This window comes from Schistocerca nitens, chromosome 12, assembly GCF_023898315.1.
Source record: "Schistocerca nitens isolate TAMUIC-IGC-003100 chromosome 12, iqSchNite1.1, whole genome shotgun sequence".
Taxonomy (NCBI): Eukaryota; Metazoa; Arthropoda; class Insecta; order Orthoptera; family Acrididae; genus Schistocerca; species Schistocerca nitens.
Genome location: NC_064625.1, coordinates 90,085,487 through 90,103,609, shown reverse-complemented (window position 1 = coordinate 90,103,609; position 18,123 = coordinate 90,085,487).

The window sequence follows — 18,123 nt, the reverse complement described above, 5'->3', positions numbered from 1 at the left end:
CGTGCGAACACACTCGTTCGAGATGATCGACGGATCACCATCAAACAACTCAGTGCTCAACTTGACATCTCTGTTGGTAGTGCTGTCACAATTGTTCACCAGTTGGGATATTCAAAGGTTTGTTCCCGCTGGGTCCCTCGTTGTCTAACCGAACACCATAAAGAGCAAAGGAGAACCATCTGTGCGGAATTGCTTGCTCGTCATGTGGCTGAGAGTGACAATTTCTTGTCAAAGATTGTTACAGGCGATGAAACATGGGTTCATCACTTCGAACCTGAAACAAAACGGCAATCAATGGAGTGGCGCCACACCCACTCCCCTACCAAGAAAAAGTTTAAAGCCATACCCTCAGCCGGTAAAGTCACGGTTACAGTCTTCTGGGTCGCTGAAGGGGTTATTCTGTTCGATGTCCTTCCCCATGGTCAAACGATCAACTCTGAAGTGTATTGTGCTACTCTTCAGAAATTGAAGAAACGACTTCAGCGTGTTCGTAGGCACAAAAATCAGAACGAACTTCTCCTTCTTCATGACAACGCAAGACCTCACATAAGTCTTCGCACCTGAGAGGAGCTCACAAAGCTTCAGTGGACTGTTCTTCCTCATGCACCCTACAGCCCCGATCTCGCACCGTCGGATTTCCATATGTTTGGCCCAATGAAGGACGCAATCCGTTGGACGCACTACGCGGATGATGAAGAAGTTATTGATGCAGTACGACGTTGTCTCCGACATCGACCAGTGGAATGGTACCGTGCAGGCATACAGGCCCTCATTTCAAGGTGGCGTAAGGCCGTAGCATTGAATGGAGATTACGTTGAAAAATAGTGTTGTGTAGCTAAAAGATTGGGGAGTAACCTGGTGTATTTCAATGCTGAATAAAACAACCCCCGTTTCAGAAAAAAAGTGTTGCATTACTTATTGAACTGCCCTCGTACATTAAAATTCTGAAAACCAAGTTTATTGTTTCTAATGAATTAGTCTATAATATTCCAAATATCTTGTAATTTTTTGATCAAACTTAACCTAAAAATTTAAGTCTCAGTAACAGATTTCACTTTCCCCACTGAATGTCGTATATTCAGTATTTCGAGGTTCGAAGCCCTACTTACACATCAAGATCTCTTTGAGAAGTAGACTGAAGAACCAAAGAAACTGGTGCACCTATCTAATATCGTGTAGGGCCCCTACGAGCTCGCAGAAGTGCCATGGTCTCGACTAATTGAAGTAGTGCTGGAAAGAATCGACACGATGAATCCTGGAGGGCTGTCCATAATCCGAGTACGAGGGGGGTGGAGATCTCTTCTGAAGAGATCCCAAACATGCTCATGTTCGTCTCTGAGGAGTTTGGTGGCCAGCGGAAGTGTTTAAACGCAGGAGTGTGTTCCTGGAGCCGCTATGTAGCAATTATGGACGTGTGCGGTGTCGCATTGTCCTGCTGGAATTACCCAAATCCGTCGGAATGCACAATGGACACGAATGGATTCAGGTGATCAGACAGAATGCTGACGTATGTTTCACCTGTCATTCGTATCTAGACGTATCAGGGATCCCGAGACGCCCCACACCATTATAGAGCCTCCACCAGATTCAACAGACCACTGCTGAGTCCAGAGGTTCATGAGGCTGTCCCCACATCCATACATGTCCATCCGCTAGATACAATTTGAAATTAGACATTTTCGACCAGGAAACATGTTTCCAGTCAACAGTCCAATGTCGATGTTGACGGGCCCAGGCGAGGTGTAAAGCTTTGTGCCGTGCAGTCATCAAGGATACACGAGTGGGCCTTCCGCAGCAGTAGCAGCAGTAACGGATCGAAGAACTGCGCCAGACACTTGTCGTGTACAGACGTTGCCGACCGCAGTGCCGTGTGCTGCCTGTTTACATGTATCTGTATTTGAATAGCTATGCCTATACCAGTTTCTTTGGGGCTTCCGTGTATGTTGAGGGTAAAAGTGAACAACAATGAACGAAACTTGTATTCTTAATTTTTTTTTATTTCGTCATGAAGTCGTTAGTAAAGGTTACTGGAAGTGTAATACCGATAAGAGGGTAATTACAGGCTCTGGACCATACTTACATAACAGTACCTCTTTAAAAAGTATGTTGTTAATATAATTTAACAACTAAAGAATTTCGTATCTTTTTTAAATTTTCTGATGTGCGCAAATATCACCCCCCCCCCTACCTCCCGTGGTAATGCGTGTTATTGGAAATTACCTTGGTATTTGCTACAGCAAGTATCAGATGCAATTGGAGATCATAAAATGAAAGCAGTGCTTTTTGCCGATGACCTGATGTTATGGGGAAATTGCGAGAAGGAGGTGCAAGAGCAGTTAGATGCATGGGAGGCAACGGCAGCACAATATGGAATGCATTTCTCTGCAAAGAAAAGTGAAATAATTGTCACAACAAGGAAGAAGAATAGGCCAAATGTGGATATAACTTGTGGAGGGGAAAAACTACAAGTGGTAGAGACCTTCAAGTACCTGGGAAGCATGATTGAAAGTAAGGGGGGAAACGCAATGGAAATAAATGAAAGGTGCAGAAAAGCAGGGCAGTTCTACAAATGCATTAGGGGGCTTATTTGGAGCAAGGAGGTGCCACAGAAATCCAAGGGAATTATATACCGAACCTACTTTGTCCCCATATTGGCATACGGAAGTGAGACATGGGTAATGCACAAAAGCGACAAAAGTAGAATACAGGCTAGTGAAATGAAGTTCCAGAGGAGCAGGTTGAGTGTAACAAGACGAGACAGATTGCGAAATGTGTATGTGAGGGAAAGACTAAAGGAGGAACCAGTACAGGACAGGATAGAAAAATCAAGACTGCAGTGGTATGGACACATGAAGAGAATGGATGAGGGAAGAATTCCAAAGAGGATGTTTGATCTGCAACTGGAGGGGAAGAGGCCCAGAGGAAGACCAAGAGATAGATGGGTGAAGGGAGTGAAGGAATGTGTGACGAGAAGAGGAGAGAACTGGACGAAGGTGGAAGATGGGGAATGGTGGAAAGAGAACGCGATGGAGAGGCTTGTGTTCCCGGCAGACCCAGCCAGTGGCTGGAAACTGTCCAAGATGATGATGATGATGATTTGCTAGGGTTAATATAGGGTTGTGTCCATGCGTCGTCTTTATGTCAGCTTGAACTCTGCTGGGGATACTTTCAGTGGGGTGTCAATCCCTGTGGAGGTTTTGTAGCTCATTCTTACTCACCAGCCAAAATCAGTAAGAGTTTCTTATGTTGGACACTGGGATCTGGAGTGGAGTCGACGTATCCAACTCATCTCAAAGGTGTTCCGCTGGGTTCACATCGGGACTCTGAGCAGACCAGGACTGTTAGTATCCACAGACTATTGCCTCACATATTTTGATTTATGACAGGGTATGTTGTCATGCCGATACAGTCACTGCCTCCAATCTGTTTCTTTACTTTGCACAGTACAAAAAGCTGTAGACTGTGTTCATACCTTTTTCTTAAGTTCAATAAGGGGACCAGACCCTATCCACAAAAAGCACCACTGTACTGTAACGCAGCCTCATCTGTACTTCCCTTTTGGCAGTACACATGATGGCAGGTGCCGTTCTCCAGGCATTACCCAAACCCTTCCATCGTATTTCCAAAGAGTTTAGAGTGATTCAACAAGCCGGCCGCTGTGGTCCAGCGGTTCTAGGGGTTTCAGTCTGGAACCGCGCTGCTGCTACAGTCGCAGGTTCGAATCCTGCCTCGGGCATGGATGTGTGTGATGTCCTTAGTTTAGTTAGGTTTAAGTAGTTCTAAATTCTAGGGGACTGGTGACCTCAGATGTTAATTCCCATAGTGCTCAGAGCCATTTGAACCATGTCGCGACATCACACACATCTATGCCCGAGGCAGACTGAAGCGCCTAGAACCGCTCGGTCACAGCGGCCGGCGACGGCCTATCAAATGCAAATTTATGACATATACTAAAATCAATGGTTCCCTTGGCTTCGAAGTCAGTGCAATCAAAAGGTTCGACCATTTGTGTCATACACTCCTGGAAATTGAAATAAGAACACCGTGAATTCATTGTCCCAGGAAGGGGAAACTTTATTGACACATTCCTGGGGTCAGATACATCACATGATCACACTGACAGAACCACAGGCACATAGACACAGGCAACAGAGCATGCACAATGTCGGCACTAGTACAGTGTATATCCACCTTTCGCAGCAATGCAGGCTGCTATTCTCCCATGGAGACGATCGTAGAGATGCTGGATGTAGTCCTGTGGAACGGCTTGCCATGCCATTTCCACCTGGCGCCTCAGTTGGACCAGCGTTCGTGCTGGACGTGCAGACCGCGTGAGACGACGCTTCATCCAGTCCCAAACATGCTCAATGGGGGACAGATCCGGAGATCTTGCTGGCCAGGGTAGTTGACTTACACCTTCTAGAGCACGTTGGGTGGCACGGGATACATGCGGACGTGCATTGTCCTGTTGGAACAGCAAGTTCCCTTGCCGGTCTAGGAATGGTAGAACGATGGGTTCGATGACGGTTTGGATGTACCGTGCACTATTCAGTGTCCCCTCGACGATCACCAGTGGTGTACGGCCAGTGTAGGAGATCGCTCCCCACACCATGATGCCGGGTGTTGGCCCTGTGTGCCTCGGTCGTATGCAGTCCTGATTGTGGCGCTCACCTGCACGGCGCCAAACACGCATATGACCATCATTGGCACCAAGGCAGAAGCGACTCTCATCGCTGAAGACGACACGTCTCCATTCGTCCCTCCATTCACGCCTGTCGCGACACCACTGGAGGCGGGCTGCACGATGTTGGGGCGTGAGCGGAAGACGGCCTAACGGTGTGCGGGACCGTAGCCCAGCTTCATGGAGACGGTTGCGAATGGTCCTCGCCGATACCCCAGGAGCAACAGTGTCCCTAATTTGCTGGGAAGTGGCGGTGCGGTCCCCTACGGCACTGCGTATGATCCTACGGTCTTGGCGTGCATCCGTGCGTCGCTGCGGTCCGGTCCCAGGTCGACGGGCACGTGCACCTTCCGCCGACCACTGGCGACAACATTGATGTACTGTGGAGACCTCACGCCCCACGTGTTGAGCAATTCGGCGGTACGTCCACCCGGCCTCCCGCATGCCCACTATACGCCCTCGCTCAAAGTCCGTCAACTGCACATACGGTTCACGTCCACGCTGTCGCGGCATGCTACCAGTGTTAAAGACTGCGATGGAGCTCCGTATGCCACGGCAAACTGGCTGACACTGACGGCGGCGGTGCACAAATGCTGCGCAGCTAGCGCCATTCGACGGCCAACGCCGCGGTTCCTGGTGTGTCCGCTGTGCCGTGCGTGTGATCATTGCTTGTACAGCCCTCTCGCAGTGTCCGGAGCAAGTATGGTGGGTCTGACACACCGGTGTCAATGTGTTCTTTTTTCCATTTCCTGGAGTGTATTTTGATACTGGGAAACTCACTCAACAAAACCTATAGGGTACTTTCCCTTGACGTAGAATCATAAATTTTGGGAAGAAGCAAACTTTCATAGTGTAAGCAACATAAATAATCTGGAAATTGTTAAATTGTAATTATATGATATAAAAATATGATTTTGCCATTAGAACATACATTGCATTCATAATCAGACACAAAGGTAATAGAGAAACTTAACTGCATGCAAACATATATAAAAGTATTTTATCAAATCTTTTATTTCTATATACTTGAACTGAAGTGCCCTGCTTGCATCTGTTTGCATGGCTGGGCTAATCTGAGGAACTACTGCAGAGATTTTGATACGATCTCGGAATTCCCAGGATCAATATCTTGCTAGTGTGTATATCGAAAACAGGCAGAAAGCGTCGCGATTCTCGATTCCTAAGATATATACGTTTGCACGGAACCCTCAGTCCGGAAGTCCTAGTCGTATATGGCCAGTTTTAGATTATTAGCTGTCGGTTTTAGTATTAACGCATGATTGATACACAACATTAAACTGATGGTGAATTAAGAACTTTTAAAAAAATATGGCAATTACATTTAATGTGCGTTTGACACGTGCATGAACCACGTCGAATTTGTAAGTAGCGGATTTATATTTGCTCACACCATGAAGGTATTTATGCCTGCAATACATACTTGTTTTAGCCGAAAACGTTCTCATATCACGCACACATTCTTATCTAATAATTTTTTACTCGTACTTTCGTTTTTAATATCTTTACACAATTTCTTGTTCCTTCGCTTTCAAATTTGATATCGTTTGTGCGACTGTATCAGTAATATCTCAGAAAATATTGAGTGCTCTCAAGTTATTAAAATAATAAGCTTTTTCTTTCACGAGGACAACATATAATTTCCACAAGAAATGGATGCATGTCGTCTGACAGTGGAAGTAGAAATGAAATGTTTTCTAGATAAGTAGTTCGTTCATTCGGCAAAATTAATAACTCTTCGCAGTTTTTCTGATCGCTGTAATTTAACAGAGACGTGTAAAGGGTTCATAACAAACTGAAATCGATATCCCTGTCTTCCATTACTGCCGGTTTCTTGACAGCGGCGAGACTAATAGGCCATTTGATCTGGTAATTTGCCTTGGGTATATATTTATTAACTCGCATTTACAGTCATTATTTACACACCAAAATACTTGTAATTTTGCACTAATGTGTAGTTCTTGCTTGTTTCCCAGCAACGCGACTGTATACTTAATAAATATCTTTAATCTAGTCTAATCCATTATCGTTTAAAAAGCTTCCCACATTGAGAACACACTAGCGAAGAAGTACTGCTAACGCCTTGGTTAATGTGAGTGCTGAATGCAAGTGGATACACGCACACATTGTATGTTCACACTCGTAAGAAGTTACTGTTCTTCGTACCTTACCGGCAGGAAATACTCGTTAAGAAAAGGCTGAATTAGCTGCTAGAGAACGCGTTTCCATCGCGATAAAACAAACTGCTGTACATGACAGGTGATCGTGGTTAAAATTATGAGAAAATCGGTGCTTGGACTGTGAGTGTCTGACATGACGAATATTCATGAATAAACTGGATTGGTGCAGTGCAGAGACGGGACAACATTCACATCGGTATTTCTCATCGCTGAATAAGACTCTGCCGTCGACATGGCATAATTTGTGCCGAGAGCGTTTGACATCCCTTCCCGGGAATGATCGGATGCTCAAGTTTTTTACTATTTGAAGGACACGGAACCATTAAATGTGTAGAAATTATCAACAAGTTCCGTTCCACAAATTTTCATGAGTATTTTTATAATTAATATTTACGGTCTGAAATACATAAATCAACTTGTAATTCAGGATAGCCGCCCGGTGTGGCCGAGCGGTTCTAGGCGCTTCAGTATGGAACCGCGCGACCGCTACGGTCGCAGGTTCGAATTCTGCCTCGGGCATGGATGTGTGTGATGTCCTTAGGTTACTTAGGTTCAAGTAATTCTAAGTTCTAGGGGACTGATGACCTTAGATGTTAAGTCCCATAGTGCTCAGAGCCATTTTTTTTTTTTAATTCAGAATAGGATGTACTAGAACGCTGCGCTGCCTGGCCATGAGAATAAGCTCGAAGACAGCATATTTATGTAACCTTCACAACCTTCGCAATACATATATTCACTTATGAAATTTGTTACTAATAACCTATCCCAATTCAAAAACAACAGCAAAGTGCATACCTACAACACTAGAAGAAAGGATAATCTTCACTATTCTAAATCTGACTTTGGCACAGAATAGGGTTAATTATGCTCCCACAAATATTTTTGGGCATTTACCAAATGGATTCTGAATGATAACTCATTCTACTCAATAGACGAATTTTTAGATGTATAGTAACTGCAAAAAAAAGAAAAAAAAACTTGTGTTGAACTGACACATTCCATATAATTAGGAAATGTCACATTCATGATCTATGGAACAAGTAGAAATGTAATGGGTAGTCAGGGGTGAAAGTCCAGATATTTCTACTGGTATCTGAGGACAGGATACTGAAACATTACGCCAGTAAACCGCGAGACCGCTACTGTCGCAGGTTCGAATCCTGCCTCGGGCATGGATGTTTGTGATGTCCTTAGGTTAGTTAGGTTTAACTAGTTCTAAGTTCTAGGGGACTAATGACCTCAGCAGTTGAGTCCCATAGTGCTCAGAGCCATTTTAGCCATTACGCCAGTATTTACTTCTTTTGCAGACTAATAAGTAAAGATTCTAGAAGTAGTATGGTTATAGGTTGGTTTGCACCTCCAAGTAGAAGTGGCAAGAGCAAGCCCTTAGTGCTTATTTTCCCCTGGGCAGAAGAGCTGAAATGTGGATGCGTGGACCGAAAAGATTAGTCTATACTGACGGGAGTAGTCCACTAAGTTGTACAACTCAAAACGTTAGGCAGTGAATTACATGACAAAAACAACCAACACACTGACGTGTGTACATATTAAGGTACCAATAATCACAGTATCTGCACCTGTACCCGAGAAATATACTGAAGTGATCGAATCGAGGTTTGCCAGTATTAGGTGATAGATGCGTAGAAAATTTAGGAAATATGGCTGGACTTCAGGCTGTTATAACTGTTCTGAGATCGCTAAAATTTCCAGTGGAAGTCTAACTCTGAAGCTCAGTGAAGGTGCAATGATTCCACGAGGACTAGCCCCCTCTGAGACAGCGTCTCCCCTCCCCCTCCCCCCCCCCCCCCCACATACACACACACACACACACACACACACACACACACACACACACACACACACACACACACTTACAACATATAGAGATGACATTTCTCAAAGTGCCCTGTGACTGGATTGTTGATTACGTAGTAGAGAGGACTTTGTATGTTATCTAGGTTGTAGATGCAGAAATAACTTCAGGCGTTCCACAGGGAAGCTTTTGGGGACCCTCACTCTTCGTGTTGTATGTTAATGTTAACAGCCGAGTATGAATTTACGCTGCTGAAACGGTTATCTATGAAGCAGTACTGTTTGGAAAAGGGTGCATGAACATTCAGTCGGGTCATTTCAAATTGATGCAGAGATCGGGAAACTGCTTTAAATGTCCAAATACATGAAGTTGTGGACTTCACGAAACGAAAGATGTGCTATTCTACACTCGCAAAAAATGAATTATCCTCAAGAACGAGGTCGTTTTATTGAAAAGTGGGGTGACAGGAAGTTTCATCATTGTTGCGGTATACGATAATCACTTAAGAGGAAATGGAATACACATGCCACAGTAAAGGGTGCTCAGAGAGTCGAGTGAATGCATAGTGTACCATCATCCTCTGGCGGACATACGATCGTAAAGGTGCCAAATGAAATTCTGTGGTAAATTGTCCCAAGCATTTGCGGCTTTTATTGGAATTCGGCAGTGGTTCTTGCAGTTTGTGGAGAGTAAGTTCTGGCTTCATCATATCCCATACATGGGAAATTGGTAAGAGAGCTGGTGATCTTGCTGGCCAGGACAGCTGTATACCACAAACAGCATGGTGCGTCGCAGCAACTGTATGTGGCCGTGCATTGTCCTGATGAGGAACGACAGCACTTTCCAGCCGAAGAAAAGGCATTAATACAGGGGGACCGGCCTGTGAAATGTAGCGGACACTGGTTAGTTTACCCTACAGAAACACCAGATATACGTTGAGATGTAACTGATAGTCCACCAAACCAAAGAAGCCTGTAGTGGGTCCTTGTGTCGTGAGCGAACGCACACTGGAATAATCAGTTTACGAGGCCTACGCCGTACACGTGTAAGTCCATCAGTCGCATGGAGACGGAACCTACTCTCATCTGACAACAGAGCGCCGTTCCTCTCTCTCGTCACCTCTTTCACGACAAAATAGCAGCCATGCTTCAGTTTTCAGGTAGAAATTCGTCTACGGAATAGGAGCTGCCCAGGAGAAATGATTTAAAATTTAATTTAAAACTTCCTCCGCTATGCCAGGCAAATGATCAAAAAATTTTGTTGCTGCATGTAGAATGTCTGAAAAGTATCTCAATTTGGGAGTCGAAAGATTGTAGCAGACATTTTAAACACCCTACAAGCTACAGCCTTTCAGCGCTGCTACCAAGACTGGGAACAACGACACCATCAGTGTATAGTTGCCGAAGGGAAATACTTTCAAGGGAACAACACTTGTTTGAAAAAAATAATAACATGGCAAATAAACAAAAATCTGACTCCTTACTTTTCTCACACATCTCGTATATAAAGAATAGAAGTGGACCCAAAATTGATCCCTGTGGGATTCTCTGGGACTATAAAATGGTTCAAATGGTTCTGAGCACTATGGGACTTAACATCTGTGGTCATCAGTCCCCTAGAACCTAGAACTACTTAAACCTAACTAACCTAAGGACATCACACACATCCATGCCCGAGGCAGGATTCGAACCTGCGACCGTAGCAGTCGCGCGGTTCCGGACTGCACGCCTACAACCGCTAGACGACCGCGGCCGGCCTCTGGGACTATATATTTCAGTCAAATTCTCTACCTTTCTGATATTGCCTTAAAGTTTTGTATCAGTGCACACTCTACTGCAGAGTGATAAATTCATTCCGAAATTTAACAGCGTATGTGTCAAATGGGCTTTGAAATTAAATTGGAAAAATCAAAACAGCAAATATTCATCTGGAGAATTTATAAATGGTGTTTACAAAGTTATAATGGACACGAAAAATGAAATTACATAATTAATTTGTTTGGTTTGTCTTCACGTACAAGTCTGCACTGCTGGTAGATATACGAATTCCCACGGCACAGAACCGTTGCATACTGCTCGATGGAGGAGAATGCATTCCATTGATGTAGTGTGTTGTGATAATATGCTTTCTAGAACAACACATAATTGATGGAAGTGCCTGGGTTATGCATACACTCCTAGCATGGTGAAATAAGTCTAAACGACGAATCCTCAAGTATCAGACCATATCACTGTTGTGCTGATGAAAGGAAAATCAGAGTTATTGCTTCAATGACTGGCACTGGTCGCTAGTCGTAAAGGAGAGAGGCTATGAGGCAGAAAGAAGTCGATTGGTGGAGACTAGTGTGGCAAGACACATATGTCCACAGTTCACGAGCAGTGCTGGTGCATTAAAAGTGATTCTCTGGCAGATGTCACTGGTTTGGATTTGGTGATATGCCAGTGCTTACCCGGACTGTAGCTTAATCTCCAAAAAGAGATATAGTTGTGGACTGAGGAGGAGATTATTTAAGATTATCGGGCTTGCTTACAGGAGTAATACAATGCCATAATTGTGGGCAGCAAAGGACTGGTTTGTTACTTTAACTTGTACACTCTTATCACGAATACTTCCGCTGAGTTTAAAGATACCTGACACTTTGTTGGCTTTAGTTACTGGTGTATTAGAAGGGAACAAATTATCCGCTTAATATAACTTCCTACAGTGTCCATGGCGGTATCAAGGACTTGACTTATTCTGGGCTACCTAATATTGTCCTCATCTAGCAACAATCTTTCTGAATTTTAAATCAGAGGTCATCTTGTTGGTTGGGCATGGTATATGGTATTGTGTGTGAGTAAAGTAATCTGAGTCTGAAACCTTTTATTACTTTCTCGTCGTAGGGACACAGAAATTTATGAAATATATTTAAGATAGGTTCTCACTGGTTAAATTAAGTTTAAAATTACTGAAGAATTTGCTGCTAGTTTGATGGAACTCTGTATACATATGTATGTACAGGCTTATATAAAGGTCTTAACATTATGTGAGTGCTTAAGTGATGATGGATACAGTCGTGCGATTAATATGATGAGTGACTTTGAGAATGAGGTAATCTTTATTAATGTTGCCATTGTAGTTATTTTGTGACTTTCTACTTGTGAAGGCTATTAGCTGTAAGCGTCTTGCTTTACAAGAACTAATTGTAGTTGTTTTCAGATTATGTAAATAAATCTGTTTAACTTATTGGGGTGTCTGAATGGTCAGTGAAGATCCAGTAAATGTTTGTAATGATTTGATGTCGTTTGCTCGCAACTGGGGAGTTAGTGCTGTTAGCAACACCGGGCCTGCAGTGGGCTGTGGCAACTTGATTCTGTTGACTGACGTTGAGTCATAGGCAACTACATTACATTTTGTTAAGCGTCGTGTTATTGTAGTCTTTTAATCATTGTCATTGAATTGTATTGTATCTTAAATTTCCAGTATTTCTGTGGTTCCAAGATGAGCAAATAGTATATTGATTTGAAGTGATTAATACCTCATAGAGCTCTGACCGAAACGTCTGTTACACTCACTAAGTTGTGATAAGTTTGAAAATAGGTATCACTGAGCTTTCTTGAATGATTATCCTGTGGTTAAAAGAAGCAGAGGTTTGTCTTACTAGAGTGTCTAAAGAATTTAAAAAAATTTAAAAGGATTTACTCTTGCATGTATGCAGTCTCGTAAACTGACATACGGCTGGGAGAGCGGTGTGCTGACCGCATGCCCCTCCATATCCGCATCCAGTGGGCTGAGGATGACACGGCGGCCGGTCGGTTCCGTTGGGCCTTCATGGCCTGTTCGGGAGGTGTTAGTTTTTTAGTTCTATATATGCAGACTCAAGCGATGTATGAAAATTTATACCAAGGCCACGATTCGAACCCAGGTCTCCTGCTTCCTAGACAGATGCGCTAACCACTACGCAACCCTGGCACAGTGGCTTTGCACAACTGCATTGCGCACCCTGGTATGCCTCCCTCCTGAATTCAAATTCCCATTCGCGCCTTAGCCCACTCGGTATTCCCTATAAAGTTGAACAACATTGTGGAGGATTTCCAACTGTATTGGAATAGTAACTAAACATCGAACGAAATGAGGATCCTGCCTGGTACCCTAGTATAGGTGCTTTAATCAATTGAAACTATATTGTTCCAGGTACCTTCTTAAAAATGAATGATGTATGTACGTAGGCTAAAGTAATTCATGAAAATTTGTACCAAGACTGCGATTGGAACCCAGGTGTCCTGTTCACGAGGTAGATGTGCTAACCACTAGGCCACCATGGATCCGAGCACAGAAAGGAGTGGAGGCAGTTTATGGAAGCAGCGTGTGGTCTGCAGTGCCTGTGATGGCTGAATATGTATGTATGGTAAGTAAAATGTAAACATGAATATAGGAAGGTTGGGTGGGCAATCATGACGGCTAGCCGCACAGGTCACTGTGCTAATGCTGTAGCGAAAGCTGAAAATTTGTGTCGCACCGGGACTCTATCATGGATTTACCGTCTCTCGTTACCTGGTTCCCTTAACTGCTTTGGCCATCCAGACACGGTCCCTCAATGACTCAAATTTCCAACATTGCACGCTGCAATGCAGCACCCCGCATCCATTAAACTCTCTACTCGGAAATCCTGATTACTTTAGGATTTCGCATGATATTTGTACATTTGCGCAGAAACGTCGAGTAGCAGTTACCCTCTTTTTCAGAAATTTATGTATCTGAGTTGCGTGTATTCTGTCGGACATGTCTGACAGAACTGACGCCACTCAGATATACAGGGTGTTTCACAATACATGTTACATCTTTTTAAAGTCTGTAGAGCGGACATAGGAACTCATGTCTGTTAACAGACATCCAACGACGCTACAAAGCATCGAAGTTATGGTTTGAGCCGCATTCACGTGTGTATGAGTCTTAGAGCTACGCGGCTGAGTACGCGTTTGGAGAGTTCAGCAACATGAGCGTTCTGTTTGCCGAAGCTCACGGCAGTGAAAGAGTTGCTCGTCGTCTTCATCAAGATGGTTATCCACAACATCCGATGCCATTCTATACCCTTTTCTGGCACAATTATGCTATCTTCACCGTCACCAGGTGTGACCGTGGTGCTCCAAGGAGACGCCACACACTCGAAGTGCAAGACGCCGTACTGTATCACGCTGAAGACATCCTTTCAACGAGTTCACGAGCAACTTCTTTGGCTACTAATGAGTGGAACTCCTCAACAACCCTACCACAACAAAAGTCAAAATTTAATAATGATTGTGGTATTGCTCACGCTGCTAAATACTGCATTTTCGCGCAACAACAAAGTTATTGTGTGGCAGTTGTCATTAGAGCACAGTTAATCCCCTAGAACTTTCGACTACTTAAACCTAACTAACCTAAGGACATCACACACATCCATGCCCGAGGCAGGATTCGAACCTGCGACCGTAGCGGTCGCGCGGTTCCATGGATCACCAATTTAGTACTGGAGGGAAGCGTGGAGGGTAAAAATAGTACAGGGAGACCAAGAGATGAAAACACTAAGCAGATTCAGAAGAATGTATGTTGCAGTGTGTACTGGGAGATGACGAAACTTGTACAGGATAGAATAGCATGGAGAGCTGCACCAAACCAGTCTTTGGACTGAAGACCAGGACAACAGTAGTATAAACCAAAAACAAGAAGAAATGTCTAGTAAACATGGTCTATAAATTGCATACCTGAGGAGTATTGAGCATTTATTCAATAGAGATGTGGTTGACACTAGCGGAGATAATAAAATGATAATAACTCCTAGGGTATGCATTTATAGCGCATGGTTACCAGACATTTTTTCTGGTTTTGCTGCATACTACCACCTCTGAAAGTTGCATACTATACATTCTTAGCAACAACAGTACCGGTCTGTGCATTCCACTGTCAGCGGTGTCAGAATGATTTTCGCTTGTAAGTTGCGACTCGTTGGTTTTCGAACCAGGTACCCTTACCTCATATTAATACATTTATCCGTTTCCATAACCCTTGAACGTTTGTAACATCACGGAATCAGCCTATATATAGAGTGTTCAGAAATACCCGTAAGAACTTCTTGGACTTGTAGAAGGGAGTGAGAAGATAATATTTTGAATTGGAACCCATGTCAGGAAACGTACATTTTCTGTGCTGCAGCCGGTTGAAAACATCTTGATAACACCACAATTTGTACAAGTAATTTATTAGGCGTGACCGATTACGTAACTTGTTTCACAGTTTGCAATGGTACTTGAATTACGTAACCATTACGGCACCTCACCTGAACCTCTCTATACCAGCAATATTCTACTGTGTTTCTGTAAAGTAGTTGACATATTTCTGAGACAACATTCAGATTTGATTTCATTAATGTAGAGGTACTTTGATACATCGGTATGTTTATGTTGCAATGATATTATTCTTATGTGAATTCCCTCTTTTGTCACTATCATCTTTGACGTTCTTGTAACTCTGATTTTTGGGCGCGTAAGCGATTATTAGTTAGTTAGAGTCGGTCCTTGAGAAGATCATGTCTTGGACGTTATTTTGGAAAGACGCATATTGTAGTCAGTTTATAAAATGTGAACTTTAACAGTGAGGAAGATGTTTTCAAGTATGTTTTGTATTGTGAAGTGATGTTTTGTGTGTTACGTGATATTGCAGCAAAAATAATAAAAAAGAAGTGTAACTTAAATTCGGAGTGCTGATTATTTTTTTACATCACCATTGTCCTGCAAAAGTGTAATCTTCAAGAATGGTTTGTGAAGCGCATCTACAAAACTTTTGAATATAGCAGAATAAAACTTCGGCCTCTTTGCATCCGAGCTTGGAATCATCACCACCTAGATTTTCGACGATTGAGCCATGATTTTACAACGAGACCAGCGTGGGAAACACGAAAAGATGATTGCTTAGTTTATTCATTATTACATGAAATGAATTTATTAACTGTGCTCTAATGACAACCGCCACACAATAACTTTGTTGTTGCGCGAAAATGCAGTATTTAGCAGCGTGAGCAATACCACAATCATTATTAAATTTTGACTTTTGTTGTGGTAGGGTTGTTGAGGAGTTCCTCTCATTAGTAGCCAAAGAAATTGCTCGTGAACTCGTTGAAAGGATGTCTTCAGCGTGATACAGTACGGCGTCTTCCACTTCGAGTGTGTGACGTCTCCTTGGAGCACCACGGTCACACCTGATGACGGTGAAGATAGCATAATTGTGGCAGAAAAGGGTATAGAATGGCATCGGATGTTGTGGGTAACCATCTTGATGAAGACGAGCAACTCTTTCACTGCCGTGAGCTTCGGCAAACAGAACGCTCATGTTGCTGAACTCTCCAAACGCGTACTCAGCCACGTTGCTCTAAGACTCACAGACACGTGAATGAGGTTCAAACCAGGCCAGAGAGGTAGGATGGACGTCAAACCGCATCAGCAGATCTGACGTAAGGGCCACCCAGCATGACTACCCAGTTGCATAGCTACCTAGCAATGTTGTCTAACTGCTGCAACACGGAAACGGTACGTTTCTGGTCATGGATTCCAATCCAAAATATTTTGTACTCATTCCCTTGTAACGGGAATTTCAGAACACCATGTATGAAGCTTTTCTCTGTAAGAAGGTGCAAAAATTTAACAGGACATAGAGGATGCTACACTAGACAATTGAGGTAGGGAAGGAGATGTCAGGAATAAAATCATATTACTGTGTCCTTTTTTAATTACGTTAGTTAAACTACAAATACCATCATTCACACACTGAACGTACAAGTTGTACTGTATCTTACAAAATGTGCTGAAATTGACGGCTACCAACCTCAGTGCAGACATCGGCAAACAAGGTCCTGACTCACCCTGGCCCGCAGCTCGTGGTCGTGCGGTAGCGTTCTCGCTTCCCGCGCCCGGGTTCCCGGGTTCGGTTCCCGGCGGGGTCAGGGATTTTGTCCGCCTCGTGACGACTGGGTGTTGTGTGATGTCCTTAGGTTATTTAGGTTTAAGTAGTTCTAAGTTCTAGGGGACTGATGACCATAGATGTTAAGTCCCTTAGTGCTCAGAACCATTTGAACCATTTTTTGAACCTGACAAGTATTCATGGTGTCTCATAGACAAGCGACTTTAGGTATCCCCGTAGCTAATAATCAAGGGGATTCAGGTCAGGTGGTCTCGGAGGCAATGGAATGGGACGTACCCTTCCAGTCCAGCGACCAGGAAACACAGCACAGAGCTGGTTGCGGACGTCCATACTGAAATGAGGCGGTGGATCGTCGTGTTGTATCCACATCCTCTCACGAACAGCCGATTGTACGTTCTTCAACAACTCAGGGAGAGCCCATTGCCCGAACGTTACTTACCGGTGGCCATTCAGACGACGAGGTAGAATATATGACCCAATCAGGCTGTCACCTACAATGGCGGCCCAGATATTCACAGCAAAACGTACTTGATGTTGTGACTACTACTACATGAGGGTTTTCCTCATTCCACATATAAATATTCTGCTGTTCGAAATACCACCACGATCAAATGAGGCCTCGCCAATAAACAGCACGATTTGGAGGAAATCTGGTGGATGCATACATTGTAGGAGCAGCCACTGAGACAATGCGACCCTTGCTGCTACGTCAGTCACAAGCACTGCGTGGACTCATTGTGGGTGACATGGGTGTAATAATTGTTCGTGGAGTTCGCGCCATACGCCAGTATGTGCAGCGCACATTTCAAGTGCAGTACGACGAGTACTTGTAATGGGATACGCTGCAACACGTTCCAGCACTATCTCTTCAAAGTCGGGTATCTACATCTACATCAATATATATACTCCGATAGCCACCAAGCGGTGTGTGGCGGAGGGCACAATTCGCGCCAAAGTCATGTCCCCCCCCCCTCCCCCTGTGTTCCACTCGCGGATCGCGTGAGGGAAAACGACTGTCTGAACGCCTCAGTACGACCTCTAATTTCCCTTATCTTTGAATGGGGATCATTGCGCGATTTCAAAGTTGCTGGTAATAATATATGCTATACATCCTCGTCCAAGATCGGATTTCGGAATTTAGTGAGCAGCCGCTTCAGTTTAGCGCGCCGTCTATCTGCAAGTGTGTCCCACTTCAAACTTTCTATGAGATTTGTAAAGCTCTCGCGATGGCTACATGTACCAGTCACGAATCTTGCCGCTCTTCTTTGGACCTTCTCAATCTCTTGAATCAGACACAACTTGTAAGGGTCCCATAGAGACGAACAGTACTCTTAGACTTGCAAGCTATTTCCTTTGTTGAAGAACTGCATCGCTTCAGGATTCTACCAATAAACCACTATCTAGAGTTCGCCTTACCCGTTACTTGTGTAATCTGATCATTCCATTTGAGATCATTGCGATTGTCCTCACGTTGCCAGATACGTCGCTTCTTCTCTCCA